Here is a 15,570-nt window from a genome sequence, read left to right on the forward strand (position 1 = left end):
GCATTAATACTGTGTTTTGAGCATTATACTTACCCTAATACACGGGTAGCCACTTTCATCGCTGGTCATGACTGGTACTACATTTACATTTCTAGATGCACTATATGGACCAAAGTATTGGAACACCTCTTAATCATTGAATTCAGGTGTGTAATTCAGTCCCATTTCCACAGGTGTATAAAATCCAGAGCTTACCATGCAGTCGTCTTTACAGATATTTGTGATGGAATGGGTCATTGTGAAGAGATCACTGGATTCTAGCATGGTCCTGTAATAGGACGCTACCATTGTAACAAGTCAGTTCATAAAATTTCTTCCCTCCTAAATATTCTACAGTCTACTGTGAGTGATATTATTGTGGAAGCGTTTAGGAATGTCAGCCGCGAAGTGTCAGACCATGTAAAATTACAGAGCGGAGTGCTGAGGTGCATAGTGCAGAAAAGCCACCAACGCTCTGCTGACCCAATAACTGCAGTTACAAGCCTCTGGTATTAACATCTGCACAAAAACTGCGCCGGGAGCTTGATGACATGGGTTTCCATGGCCGAGCAGCTGCATGCCAGCCTTACATCACCAAGCACAATGCCAAGTGTCGGATGACGGGTATAAAGCATGCTGCCACTGGACTCTGGAGCAGTGGAAATGTGTTCTGTGGAGTGATGAATCACGCTTCTCTATCTGGCGGTCTGATGGATGAGTCTGGGTTTGGGGAATGCCAGGAGAACGTTACCCGCCTGACTGCATTGTGCCAACTGTAAAGTTTGGAGGAGGAGGGATAATGCTATGGGGGTGTTTTTCAGGGGTCGGCCCCTTAGTTGCAGTGAAGGGGAATCTCAATGCTTCAGCATATCAAGAAATTTTGGACAATTGCAGCTTCAAACTTTGTGGGAACAATTTGGGGTTCTCCCTTTTCTGTTCCAGTGCACAAAGTCCATAAAGACATGGCTGGTTGGTTGGTTGGTTGGTTGGTTGGAGGAATTTGGGGTGGAAGAATGGCTAGCCGCACAGAGTCCTGACCTCAACAACATCCAACGTCTTTGGGATGAACTAGAACGGAGATTACGAGCCAGGCCCCCTCCTCCAACATCAGTGTCTGACCTCACAAATGCTCTTCTGGATGAATGGTAAAAATTCTCACACACTCCCGAAAATCTTGTAGAAATCCTCCCCAGAAGAGTGGAAGATGTTTTATCTAGAAAGGGGAACCAACTCCATATTAATGTCTATGGATCTAGAATGGGGTGTCATAAATGCTCCTGTCGGTGTAATGTGTAGGTGCCCCAATACTTTTGGTCCTTCTAGTGTAGTTTAGGCTGGGGTTAGTCACTCCAGGCTCAGTCACTCCATCAAAACTGGTCATTGAGCCTAATGTTTATCAGCAACCTTGACATCATACTTTTAATGAGCATAAACTTGTGTAATAAAGATTAACGGTGAACATGTGACATCCCAAAATAAACAGAAATAAAATGTGTGTTTTATAGAGTTTACATAATCTCATGGCTTTTATTCTTCTTAAATGACAGAATGTTTCTATGTTATTGTTCTTTTCAAGCTTACACTTTTATTGTAAATGATCTTTGGTCTAAGCGTTTCTATGAAACATCATAGTCTACTGTAGTGAGCATGCTCAGCAGTGGCATATATAGAAGAGAGGGGGCGCCATAGTAAGATGGCCCCTGATTATAGGGCAGGATTTTGCCACCCACAGAAGGGCCTTGTGTTTGTTTCCCCCTTCACACCCTTTTGTTTGTGCTAACAATACAGTTCCCCTAGAGGAGAGTCCTGCACAGGTTGTCATTAACTAATAGCAAAGAAGATTGGACTAACTAGGGCTGGGCCCCCTCTCTCCAAGGGCCCCATAGCAGCTGCATGGTCTGCCTCTGCTATGTATGCCTTGGCTCTCATCTGTTTCTGTATCTCCCATACATAGAGAATAACTGCTTATGGGATTGGGGACCGTACACCCTTATTTTTAGGATCATTGATGGTTTTATCAGTTGGACTTCTAGCGATTAGAAGTTTACGGCATATTTAGATGATATTCCATAAAAGTCTATGGTCGAAAAACCCTTTTACGATTTTAGAAAGCAAAGTTTATAGTACTAAAAGTGTTTTCAGTCTGTAATTGTCATTGGGACACATCGGTCACATTATTGCAGTATTTTGCATCAAATCAAATTCTGTGCTGCGCGTTGCGGCCGTGGACCTCGGTGTCAGCTGCTTTGCGCACGCACATCCAGCTCTATGTGGCTCTCTCCAGTGTTAGCAACTCCACCAATCTTTATGCGCACATCCCTGGTGGTTCTACTGCTAAGGCCTTATTTACATGAACGTGTTAAACATCCGTGGGACGGCCGTCGAAACAACGACCGTCACACGGACCTATATAATTCAATGTGGCCGTTCACACGGCCGTTGTTTCAATGGACCATGTGAAGGGTCCGTGAGAAAATAGGACATGTCTTATTTTTTCACGCATCCCTCCTTAGACTCTCCTATGGGGGATGCGTAACATCGCGTCCCGCAGCGCAGAGCACGGATGCACCTCGGACGTGAAAAACTGCCGTTTTTCACATCCGAGATGTGCCACACTCGTGTGAATCCGGCCTAACATTGTTTAGGGTATGTTCACACGGCCTATTTACGGACGTAATTCGGGCGTTTTTGCCCCGAATTACGTCTGAAAATAGCGCCTCAATAGCGCTGACAAACATCTGCCCATTGAAAGCAATGGGCAGACGTTTGTCTGTTCACACGAGGCGTATATTTACGCGCCGCTGTCAAAAGACGGCGCGTAAATAGACGCCCGCGTCAAAGAAGTGACCTGTCACTTCTTTGGCCGTAATTGGAGCCGTTATTCATTGACTCCAATGAATAGCAGCGCCAATTACGCCCGTAATGGACGCGGCGTTCAAGCGCCTGCACATGCCGTTACGGCTGAAATTACGGGGATGTTTTCAGGCTGAAACATCCCCGTAATTTCAGCCGTAACGGACGCCCTCGTGTGAACATACCCTTACAGGGAAGCGTTGTCGTAGTGAACCCGACTGCTGAAAGAAAAATTTTTAATTGAAGTTTGTTTATTGTCTTTTTTTTTCACTTTGTTTTGATTATGGTCCAAGGCTAGGAGTATACTTATAAAAAACCGCATCAGTACGTTTTAGAGTGGTCTGCGCATACGAAGTCGCGGGCACAGTTTTTCATTGGTCTGCACGTACAAAGTCGCGGGCACAGCTAGTTAATAAAATACTACTACTAATAATAATAATAATAAAATGATACTGATGATAATAATAATAATAATAAAAATACTACTAATAATAACGACAATACTAATAATAATAATAATAATGACAATACTAATAATAACGACAATACTAATAATAATAATAATAATGACAATACTAATAATAACGACAATACTAATACTAATAATAATACTAATAATAACGACAATACTAATAATAATAATAATACTAATAATAATAATAATAATACTAATAATAACGACAATACTAATAATAATAATAATACTAATAATAATAATAATAATACTAATAATAACGACAATACTAATAATAATAATACTAATAATAATAATAATACTAATAATAACGACAATACTAATAATAATACTAATAATAACGACAATACTAATACTAATAATAATACTAATAATAACGACAATACTAATAATAATAATAATAATAATAATAATAATACTAATAATAACGACAATACTAATAATAATACTAATAATAACGACAATACTAATAATAATAATAATAATAACGACAATACTAATAATAATAATAATAATAATAATAATAATAATAATAACGACAATACTAATAATAATACTAATAATAACGACAATACTAATAATAATAATAATAATAATAATAACGACAATACTAATAATAATAATAATAACGACAATACTAATAATAATACTAATAATAACGACAATACTAATAATAATACTAATAATAACGACAATACTAATAATAATAATAATAATGACAATACTAATAATAACGACAATACTAATACTAATAATAATACTAATAATAACGACAATACTAATAATAATAATAATAACGACAATACTAATAATAATACTAATAATAATAATAATAATAATACTAATAATAACGACAATACTAATAATAATAATAATACTAATAATAATAATAATACTAATAATAACGACAATACTAATAATAATACTAATAATAACGACAATACTAATACTAATAATAATACTAATAATAACGACAATACTAATAATAATAATAATAATAATAATAATAATAATACTAATAATAACGACAATACTAATAATAATACTAATAATAACGACAATACTAATAATAATAATAATAATAACGACAATACTAATAATAATAATAATAATAATAATAATAATAATACTAATAATAACGACAATACTAATAATAATACTAATAATAACGACAATACTAATAATAATAATAATAATAATAATAATAATACTAATAATAACGACAATACTAATAATAATACTAATAATAACGACAATACTAATAATAATAATAATAATAATAACGACAATACTAATAATAATAATAATAATAATAACGACAATACTAATAATAATACTAATAATAACGACAATACTAATAATAATACTAATAATAACAACAATACTAATAATAATACTAATAATAACGACAATACTAATAATAATAATAATAATTGAATTTGCAAAATGATTCCACATAACATGTTCTCTGAAAGTGACAATTCATGAATATAATTGCCAAGAGGTTTTGCAGCAGCTTGTTTCTTTGGACTCAAAAACTCCCCCTGATCACTAGCAGCTTCTACAGAAGTAGTAATCCTTAACCCCTTAATGACCAGCCTATTTTAGACCTTAATGACCAGGCTATTTTTTACATTTTTCCATCGTCGCATTCCAAGAGCTATAACCTTTTTATTTTTGCGTCAACATAGCTGTATAAGGTCTTGTTTTTTGCGGGACAAGTTGTATTTTTTAATAGCAACATTTTTAGGTGCCAAATTTGTATAGTTTTTGTATGTTTTACTACTTTTACACAGTAAAAACGCTTTTTTTTTCAAAATTATTTGTTTTTGTGTCTCCATATTTGAAGAGCCGTAAGGTTTTTATTTTTTCACCGATGCGGTCGCATGAGGGCTTTTTTTTTGCGGGAAGACTTGCAGTTTTTATTGGTACCATTTTGGAGTAGATGCGACTTTTTGATCACTTTTTAATCACATTTTTTTAAAGTCAGGATTCACTGAAAATAGCAATTTTTTCAGTGTTTTTTTATATAATTTTTTTACGGCGTTCACCGTGCGGGTTAAATAATGTAATAGATTTATAGTCGGGGTCGTTACGGACGCGGCGATACCAAATATGTGTAACTTTTTAACTTTATTTTGTTTTTTTAATACTAAAGCAGTTTGTAAGGGGAAAAAGTGTGTTTTTCATTTTTTTTTTCAAATTTTTTTTTATTAACTTTATGAAACTTTTTTTAAAACTTTTTTACTAGTCCCACTAGGGGACTATAATATGCGATTCTGCGATCACTATTATAATACACTGCAATACTTTTGTATTGCAGTGTATTACTGCCTGTCCGTTTAACACGGACAGGCATCTGCTAGGTCATGCCTGCAGCATGATCTAGCAAGCATTCACTCCAGGCAGACCTGGGGGCCTTTATTAGGCCCCCGGCTGCCATGGGAGACACAGACACTCGGCGATCTTATCTGGCAGCTGAGAGCAGGGAGATTTGACAGCTCCCTGCTCTGTTTACTTATTCCGATACCGCGACGTAAAAAGTCTATGGCATCGGAATAAGGCCCGTTAGTGACCGACGTAAAAAGACTATGGGGCGGTCACTAACGGGTTAAAGGCTATGAACACCTTTGAGGGCATTTTGTTTTTGTTTTTTAAGTAAATAGATTAGTCAGTGCAATTAGTGTAACTTAGCAATTAGGCTTCGTTCACATATCCGTCAGGGCTCTATTCTGACGTTCCGTCTGAGCTTTCCGTCAGAATGGAGCCCTGACTGAAACAAACGGAAACACCATTGATTTCGATGGTGAGGGATACGGTGCCAGTGGTTTCCGTTTCACCAAGACGGGACATACTAATATACAAAAAAAAACAACATAAATCAGGCCATACTTACAAATTTTTTTGTATAATAGTTTCCATTTGTCTCAGTTGTGCAAGGGTTCCGTCATTTTGACGGAATAAATAGTGTAGTCGACTACGGTATTGATTCCGTCAAAACGACAGAACCCTTGCACAACTGAGACAAGCGGAAACCATTGGCACTGGATCCGTCACTATTGAAATCAACCTATGGTTTCCATTTGTTTCAGTCAGGGCTCCATTCGGACGGAAAGCTCCGTCAGAACGGAACCCTGACGTATATGTGAACGAGACCTTAAAGGGAATGTGTCGCTAGAATTTATTTTTTTGTTAAAGAGGCTCTGTCACCAGATTTTGCAACCCCTATCTGCTATTGCAGCAGATCGGCGCTGCAATGTAGATTACAGTAACGTTTTTATTTTTAAAAAACGAGCATTTTTGGCCAAGTTATGACCATTTTTGTAATTATGCAAATGAGGCTTGCAAAAGTCCAAGTGGGCGTGTTTAAAGTAAAAGTCCAAGTGGGCGTGTATTATGTGCGTACATCGGGGCGTTTTTACTACTTTTACTAGCTGGGCGCTCTGAAGAGAAGTATCATCCACTTCTCCTCAGAACGCCCAGCTTCTGGCAGTGCAGACACACAGCGTGTTCTCGAGAGATCACGCTGTGACGTCACTCACTTCCTGCCCCAGGTCCTGCATCGTGTCGGCCACATCGGCACCAGAGGCTACAGTTGATTCTGCAGCAGCATCAGCGTTTGCAGGTAAGTAGCTACATCGACTTATCTGCATCGCCGAAGTGAGTGACGTCACAGCGTGATCTCTGGAGAACACGCTGTGTCTGCACTGCCAGAAGCTGGGCATTGTGTAGAGAAGTGGATGATACTTCTCGTCAGAACGCCCAGCTAGTAAAAGAAGTAAACACGCCCAGATGTAACACAATACACGCCCAGTTGTACTTTTACTTTAAACACGCCCAGTTGTACTTTAGAAAGCCTCATTTACATAAATATAAAAATGGTAATAACTTGGCCAAAAATGCTCGTTTAAAAAAAACAAAAAAACGTTACTCTTATCTACATTGCAGCGCCTATCTGCTGCAATAGGAGATAGGGGTTGCAAAATCTGGTGACAGAGCCTCTTTAAACAGTTAGGGTATGTGCACACACACTAATTACGGACGTATTTCGGCCGGAAGTCCCGGACCGAACACAGTGCAGGGAGCCGGGCTCCTAGCATCATAGTTATGTACGATGCTAGGAGTCCCTGCCTCTCTGCAGGACAACTGTCCCGTACTGTAATCATGTTTTCAGTACGGGACAGTTGTCCTGCAGCGAGGCAGGGACTCCTAGCATCGTACATAACTATGATGCTAGGAGCCCGGCTCCCTGCACTGAGTTCGGTCCGGTACTTGCGGCTGAAATACGTCCGTCAATTACGGACGTAATTAGTGTGTGTGCACATACCCTTAGTGTATAAATGATTTAACATTGTTCTAATTTTTTTAATTTTTTCACGAGTCAGGAAATATTATAAATTAGATTCTAATTTATAATATTTCCCAGTGCTGGTCACTAGATGGAGCTATTCCCAAAATTGCAGCATTGGCATGTGGTAAAGCAACCACATTGCTTTATGCTGCAAAATTTGAGAAAACACACTCGCTCTAGTGTCCACAAACAATCCCCCCTCCTTTATCCTGGCTAGGGCCAGGAGAAAGGAGGGGATTGAACGGTCAAACCTCCTACACTGTGTGCCGCCATTTTTTGAGCTAACACACAGTGTAGTAGGTTACATACAGTAGTAAACACACAGTAAAACACGTACATACACAGACCTAACTTACCTGCTCCTGCCGCCGCCGCTCCCTCCGGTCCGTCCGCTCCGTCTGCTACCTCCGCTCCAAGTGCACAAGTCCGGAAGCCGCGACCGGAAAGTAGTAATCTTACTGTCCGGCCACGACTTCCGGTCCACAGGAAAACGGCGCCGGACGTCGCACAGTTCAACTTGGACTGTGTGGGAGCGGCGCATGCGCCGTTCCCACACAGACGGCGTACAGCATAGTGGATGGTACGGGCCCCGTTTGCATTCACTATGGGACTGTATGTGCCGTATTCCATGTCTGTATGTGTCGTTAATCGACACATACAGAAATGGAAAAAAAAAATGGCAGCCCCCATAGAGAAGAAAAAGTGAAAAAAGAAAAAAAAAGAAAACACAAACACACAAATAAATAAAAAAATGTTTAATAACACACTAAAGTCAAATTGATCTAAAAAATTTTTTTTTCGTGCTACTGGTCCTTTAATCGACACATACAGAGATGAAAAAAAAAAATGGCAGCCCCCATAGAAAAGAAAAAGTGAAAAAATAAAAAAAAGTAAAACACAAACACACAAATAAATAAAACATTTTTTAATAAAACACTAAAAGCAAATTGATATAAAAAATTTTTTTTTCGCGACACCCTTCCTTTAAAAAAACTTTTTACTTTTGGAGATACAGCTGTTCTGTATTCTCTATACAGAACAACAGTATCGCTCAATTTACGCTGAATCCGTCAGTCCCGCGCCACTGACAGGTTTGGTGTCGGCGGGTCCTGCGTTTCTAATGAACTTAGATGTGAATAAATAATGAACTTAGATGTGATCGATTACAGGTGGATCCTGCGTGTCGACCCGTCAAGTCTCCGCGACTGACGGATTAATTGTAAAAACGAGCGATACAGCTGTTCTGTATAGAGAACACAGAGCAGCTGTATCTCCAAAAGTAAAAACATTTTTTAACTCCTTAACGCCGAAGGACGGATATATCCGTCCTCAGCAGCTGCTAGTTCGCGCAGGAGGACGGATATATCCGTCCTGTGATCGCGCGGGTACTGACAGCGTACCCATGCGATCAGCGGCAGGAGCACGGCTGTTATACTCAGCCTGGCTCCTGCTGCAACTGCCGGAATCGAAGCACGCTCCGATTCCGGCAGTTTAACCCATTAAATGCCGCTGTCAATAGTGACAGCGGCATCTAATGTGTTTGACAGAGGGAGGGAACTCCCTCTGTCACCCGATCGGCGCCCCCGCAAACAAATCGGGGGTCGCCGTCGGGTTTCCATGACAGCCGGGGGTCTAACAAAGACCCCCAGGTCTGTCTTCAGCATCTGCCTGTTAGGCGATGCCAGAGGCATGACCTAATAGGTTGCCTGTCAGTTTTACACTGACAGGCAATAATGCTTCGGTATACTAAGTATACCAAAGCATTATATATGCGATCAACAGATCGCATAGTGAAGTCCCCTGATGGGACTTAAAAAAAAAATGACAATCAGTTAAATAAAGTTTGTGAAAAAAAAAAAAAAAAAAATTACAGTCAAAGTCAAATAAAACTACTTTTTTGGCCCAAAAAGTGGTTTTATTTAGTAAAACTGTCAAAACAAATCACACATACACATATATGGTATCCCCGCGATCGTAACAACTTGACCAATAAAATGAACACATTAATTAAACCGCCGGATGAACGGCGTCCAAAGAAAACGCAAAAAACAACGGCAAAATTCTCTCTTTTCTCCCATTCCCCCCCAAAAAAATAAAATAAAAGTTAATCTATAAGTCCTATGTACCCCAAAATAGTACTAATGAAAACTACACATTGTCCCGCAAAAATCAAGCCCACATACGGCCACATTGACGGAAAAATAAAAACGTTACGGCTCTTGGAATGCGGCGATGCAAAAACAAGTAATTTTTTTCTAAAAGGGTTTTTATTGTGCAAACGTAGAAAAAACATATAAAACCTTTACATATTTGGTATCCCCGTAATCGTGCCGACCCATAGAATAAAGTTAACATGTTATTTACGCTGCATAGTAAACGGCGTAAATTTATAACGTGAAAATTAATGCTGGAATAGCTGCTTATTTTCAATTCTCTCCTAAAATAAAGTTAATAAAAGTTAATCAATACATTATAAGCATCTAAAAATGGTACAATTACAAAATACAACTCGTCCCGCAAAAAACAAGCCCTTATACGGCTATGTCGACGGAATAAAAAAAAAGTTACGACTCTTGGAATGCGACCGTGAAAAAACAAGAAATAATCCTTGGTCATTAACGTGCAAAATGGCCCGGTCATTAAGGGGTTAATAAAGACTAATTACAAAGTGACACTAATCACACTGACTAATCTATTATTATTTTTTTTTTTTTAAATGCCCTCAAATATGTTCATGGCTTTTACCTTGACTCTGATAACTTGCTGCAGCATGATATCACACAAAAGCCATTGAAAAAGTCAAGTTACAGTTTGTTGCCACATTTTATTTCATGTGTTAAATATCAAGATAAAGATGGCTACATCTGTATGTCCTTTCTCAGCTCTGCAGATGTTTGCACCAATCACATTATGCTACAAAACTTCTCCAGCCTCCCTTTGTCTAGGTGAGAGGGGAAGGAAGAGGGGGTCAGGTTTGCTCATGGTGTGACCGTGCAGGGCTCCTCCCAGCATCCTGCTGCCCTCATATACAGATGAAGTTTGGTTCAAACTTTTTTCATTCTCCCCAGCTCTTATTTCCTAGCAGCAGAGAGCTCCACGTCACCCGGCACATGGTAAGTGAATGAAAGCTCCAGTGCTGGGGAACTTCACTCTGCAGGAACTTCTGAAAACGTGGAGCACAGAAGAGGCGGCACTGGTGCCACATGCTGCACTGGGCGGCTCACACCATGGTAGGACTGGGCAAGTCAGCATCTGCACTGCCACCAGAGCACCTTATTAGACTGCTATTAACAGATACAGATGTAGTAGAGCTGAGTTTGTCATTTGGGACAACTCATTGTGATATGTTTCTGACTTTTTTACATAGAACTGTATGTCAGCCTACAGTCCCTGCGTCATCTTAACTCCAAGAGTTGACAAATAAGGCAGTCTAAACGCATTAAATGACAAATTCAACTCTGCTACGTCTGTGTTTGTTGAAACTGGTGTAGTTGGTCAGTGTGTATAGTCCGAAAAATACAATATGTATGTTTTTATGTTTATGTATCTATATTAGATACTTATATATTTCGCGCTATGTATTTGTCCATGTACAGGACATTCTTATAAGGAAATCTCGAAGAGGCAAGAGTATATGAGGAGGGAGTTTTCCGTTTGAGTGGATTAGATTACATTAATTCAGCATTTTCTGATATGTGTTATCAGTTATAGTTTCTCATATTTACTTGAGTAGCTGCAGTATTATGTGTTAGGCCAGGTACATGCAGGGGCGTTGTGTCATTTTACATCTAAAATACTGCACCAGTGATGTGTCATTTAATAAAATGTATAGGATATGTCATCAATACTCGATCACTGGGGGTCAAACTGCTGTAAACCGCCCCCAATCATTAGAATGAAGCGGTAACAACACTGGGAAAGTGCAGCGCCACTTCGGCTCCTGTCGCCCCCACTTTCCCTTTTTTGGATGTCGCATGGTCGGCCCATTATAGTCAATGTGTCGTCGTCGTCGTCCCCCAAAGTGGCACACTGCTTTCCTAGTGCCACCGCAACTTCATTCTAGTGACTGGCGGACGTCACAGCAGTTGAAGCCTTTCCATCGTACATTTGATCATCAATGACCCACACTTACTAAGACTGGCGTATTGTACGGCAGTCAAATTAGAAGAGGTAGTTAGAGTGATTTGCGGCAAATTAAAAGGAATTAGATGGGTTGTCCCAGAATATAAAATTATCACCTATCCACAGTATAGGGGATTATTTTCTGATCGCTGGGTGCAGTCGAGCAGTGGGGAGGAGCTTGAATGGAGCGGTGGTCGAGCATGCCCGCTGCCGCTCCATTGAATATCTATGGGAATTACGTAAACGTCCGATCCCTTTACTCGGCTGTTTCCTTCATTCCTGTAGACATTGAATGGAGCTACAACGCGCATTCTCGACTGCTGCTCTTTTCAAGCTCCTCATCACTGCGAGGGGTGCAGTGGGAGGATTTGGGGTTTCAGGACCCCCGTTCTGATGACCGGTGGGGCCTTCAGCAATCAGAAAAAGGATAGGTGATCATTTTGATTCTGGGACAACCCCGTTAAAAGCTGCATGGCTCCTAGTAAATTTGGCGCATTTTGACCTCTAGGACAGGCAGAGGATAATATCTATGCCTGCTATGCACAGTTGCAGACTTGTAGCATACGTTTGTGTTATTTCCCTTAGGCCGGATTCACACGAGTGTGTGCGTTTGCGCGCGCAAAAAACGTGGCGTTTTGCGCGCGCAAAAGGCACTTGACAGCTGCGTGTGTCAGCCCCGTATGATGCTTTTCACGCAGCCGCCATCACTATGAGGGTATGTGCACACGGCAGCGTCTGTAAGGGCTGAAATTACGGGGCTGTTTTCAGGAGAAAACAGCTCCGTAATTTCAGCCGTAATGGCATGTTGAGGCGCTTTTTGCTGCGTCCACTACGGACGTTAAATGGAGCTGGTTTTCCATGGAGTCCATGGAAAACGGCTCCATTTACGTCTGAAGAAGTGACAGGCACTTCTTTGACGCGGGTGTCTTTTTTTACGCCCTGCCTTTTGACAGCGGTGCGTAAAAAAAATTACCGTGTGCACAGAACATAAGACCCATTCTAATGAATGGGCAGATGTTTGCCAACGCTATCGAGCCGCATTTTTGGACGTAAATCGAGGCGTAAATAAGCCGTGTGAACACACCCTCACACTCCGTTTGGATGTTTGTAAACAGAAAAGCACGTGGTGCTTTTCTGTTTTCATTCATCCTTTTCACAGCTGTTGCGCGAATCACGCTCGTCCCATGGAAGTGCTTCCGTGTGGCATGCGTGATTTTCACTCACACATTGACTTCAATGGGTGCGTGATGCGCGTAATACGCCCAAAGAACGGACATGTCATGCAGCGTAAAAATCACGCACCTGTCTGCACGGCCCCATAAACGAATATAGGTCCGTGCGACGCGGGTGAAAATCACGCGCGTTGCACGGACGTATATCCCGTTCGTCTGAATAAGCCCTTAGTTTAGTTAATCAATGGACCTAAAATATTTCTTCTTGGAGACCAAGCCCACTTTTCTCGTCATTCTTCAAATTGGATGAGTACTGAGAAAAGTTGCACATTTTATGCCAAACACTGGTGTAAACTTTTTGATAAATGTTGGATCATTTCTTTGCTGAGATCAGCCCTGTCATCAGTTTGTCAATCAGTTTAGAGCAAAAAAACATGCTTCAAAAAAAGACCCCTTCCTGAGGACCATGTCGGACGGCTGTCATATGGACATATTTTAGGGGGTTCCGCTTGTTGCGGCTGTTAGATGCACCCTGTTATTTTAACTCTTATGGTTTTACTGAACCGAACTTAAAGGGGTTATCCCAAGATCAACATTTATTACCTATCCACAGGGTAGGTGATAATTGTCTGTTCGCTGGGGGCCCCATCACTGGGAACCCAATGATCACTAGATCAGGCATCCCAAGCCCCCCGCTCCTCCTCACTGCACCCCGAGCAGTGGAGCGGTGGTCGAGCATGCGCGCTGACGCTCTATTCAATGTCTATGGGACTGACAGAAAGAGCCAAGTACAACGCTCAACTCCTTCCGTCAACTCCATAGATGATAAATGGGGCAACAGGGTGCACTCTCGACAGTGGCTCCATTCGAGCTTCTCTTCACTGCGGGGGTGCGGTGAGGAGAAACAATGGACTCGGGACCTTCGGTCTAGTGATCAGCAGTGGTCAGACCTTTATCTCCTCTCCTGCGGATACTGTATGTTATAAATGTCGATCCCGGGATAAGCCCTTTAGATCACTATTGACTTCTATATTGATCCCCGTTTGGTTCAGTGGAATTGCAAAGAGTCCATGTGTCGTGTCCATAATACAGACATTGAAAAACATCAACCTTTATATTATCATTTTCCATTTTTATTTTACTGGGAAACCCCTTCAGGCCCAGACAGAACTGATCACTCCGTAGCTATAAGGGCATGACCACACGTGGCGGATTTTCACTGAAATTCCGCTGCGGACACTCCGCAGCGTTAATCCGCAGCGGAGCCGTTTGTCCATTGACTTACACTTTAATTTAGCAGTGTTCGTTTAGACGAGGCGTAAAATTCCGCTGCGGAGCATAGGCTGCGGAGCGGAATTTGGTGTCCGCAGCATGCTCTGTCTGTTGCGGAGCAGTGGCGGACTCATGGCGGAATTTCTCCATTGACTTCAATGGAGATTCAAAGTTCCGCAATGAAGTCCGCAGCTGTCATGCACATGTCATGTGTGCTGCGGATACGTCTTGCTTTTTTAACTTGACATTTCTTCATTCTGGCTGGACCTATGTATTTCTAGGTCTACAGCCAGACTGAGGAAGTCAATGGGGCTCCCGTAATGACGGGAGCGTTGCTAGGAGACGTCAGTAAATAGTCACTGTCCAGGGTGCTGAAAGAGTTAAGCGATCGGCAGTAACTGTTTCTGCACCCGGGACAGTGACTACCGATCCCAATATACATGTATCTGTAAAAAAAAATGAAGTTCGTACTTACCGAGAACTCCCTGCTTCTGTCTCCAGTCCGGCCTCCCAGGATGACGTTTGAGTCTAAGTGACGGCTGCAGCCAATCACAGGCCAAGCACAGGCTGCAGCGGTCACATGGACTGGCGCGTCATCCAGGGAGGTCGGGCTGGATGCCGAAAGAGGGACGCGTCACCAAGACAACGGCCGGTAAGTATGAAATTCTTTTACTTTCACTAGGGAAAGTGCTGTCCCTTCTCTCTATCCTGCACTGATAGGGAGAAGGGAAGCACTTTTCCCGCAGTCCGCAGCAGCTAGTCCGCATCAATTTTCTGCACATTTTGTGCAGATCCGCAGCCGTAATCCGCAACCCGGATTAGGTGCGGCATTGATGCGGACAGTTGCGGAGGAAATCCGCCACGTGTGGTCATGCCCTAAGACAAGATACCGCTTGATAGCTAAACTACTTCAGATCTCAGTTTAATTGCATCCGGCAGACCCTAAACTGTATATAAATGGTCCCTTTGTGGGTATACAGCCACCAGGGTCCCCGGAGTCCCGGCTTATTATATTTATGAGGAACATGTGATAAGCGGCTTTCATGTGGATCAGCGTTTAATGTGGTAAATTCAGCATGAACACAGGGCGGTCTGTAGAGCAAGGGGGATTAAGTCGTCACCGATTCAGATATGATAGAATACGAGAGGCTTTTCCTTTACCCGGAATACACAGGAAAACAGAATGACATCAATTTTCCATTAGTTTACCCCATTTAGAAGAGATTACCCACTAAAATAAAAAATTAGCTATGCCGTTCTATTAAATCTTGTCCTAAATGTGATTCCGAAAAATCTGGGTGACAGTCTGTATGGTTGTCAATAAAGCTGAAAACCCATCTTTCCCA

General features: G+C 41.2%; 1 protein-coding gene across 2 annotated transcripts in view; it reads left to right on the forward strand.

Moving 5' to 3' along the window:
• The first annotated feature begins 10,682 nt into the window (after window positions 1–10,682).
• The window catches only part of LOC142657376 (monocarboxylate transporter 2-like), a 33,940-nt gene continuing 29,052 nt past the window's right edge, over window positions 10,683–15,570 (forward strand). Inside the window, exon 1 of one of the 2 annotated variants that reach the window (XM_075832399.1) lies at window positions 10,683–10,771. The gene's annotated coding sequence lies outside the window, so the exon portion shown is untranslated. Of the gene's footprint in view, window positions 10,772–10,808; window positions 10,889–15,570 lie in introns of those variants that run through there. The other variant, XM_075832400.1, reaches the window with a different exon arrangement.

Source organism: Rhinoderma darwinii, chromosome 7 (genome assembly GCF_050947455.1).
Source record: "Rhinoderma darwinii isolate aRhiDar2 chromosome 7, aRhiDar2.hap1, whole genome shotgun sequence".
NCBI lineage: Eukaryota > Metazoa > Chordata > Amphibia > Anura > Rhinodermatidae > Rhinoderma > Rhinoderma darwinii.